This window comes from Oryctolagus cuniculus, chromosome 7 (assembly GCF_051225735.1).
Source record: "Oryctolagus cuniculus isolate XC-2025 breed Fujian yellow rabbit chromosome 7, ASM5122573v1, whole genome shotgun sequence".
Lineage (NCBI taxonomy): Eukaryota > Metazoa > Chordata > Mammalia > Lagomorpha > Leporidae > Oryctolagus > Oryctolagus cuniculus.
Window position 1 is genome coordinate 34,766,863 of NC_142873.1, and position 742 is coordinate 34,767,604.

The window sequence follows — 742 nt, forward strand, 5'->3', positions numbered from 1 at the left end:
TGGGTAGGTTTAACGGTTTTTAAATTCTGTGGTCTGTTCAAGTCAGCAACATCACAGGTTCTTTTCATCTCTCTGCTCTGCCCTCTTCCCTCAGAGTGGCTGCCTATTCAAGCTGCAACCATGGTGGCTACTCCATTCCAACTCTCTCAAGACAGAGCCATACCCAGAGGTAGGAGATAGATGGTTTCAGTTTTTAGTAAAGATTTATTTATTTATTTGAAAATCAGAGCTGCCGAGAGAGAGAAGGAAAGACAAAGTGAGAGATCTGCCATTTGTTGGTTCATTCCCCAATAATGACTGCCATGCTGGGGCTGGGCCAGGAGCCTGGTACCCCATCCAGGTATCCCACGTGGGTGGAGGGGTCTAAGCACTTTGACCATCTTCTGCTGCTTTCCTAGGCCATTAGCAGGGAGCTAGACCAGAAATGGAGCAACCAAGACATGAACTGGCACCCCTATGGGATGTTGCAGGCAGCAGGTTAAGCCATTTTGCCAATGCTGTTCTGATGTTTTTACTTTCAGTTCTGCTTTTGAATCAAGGACTCTTTTCCCAGAATTCCCTCAGTGTGCCCTCACTGTGTCTTTAACAAGAATGGAGCCACAAACCATTCTATAGTCAAACATTGGGGAATGGGATTGCTTTTGGTCCAGTTAGAACCACTTCAGGGCCAAAGATGAGGCTGTTTCTGTTGAGGCACAGTGCATTTTTGGATAGGACCAGTCACCATCCCTCACTTATACAT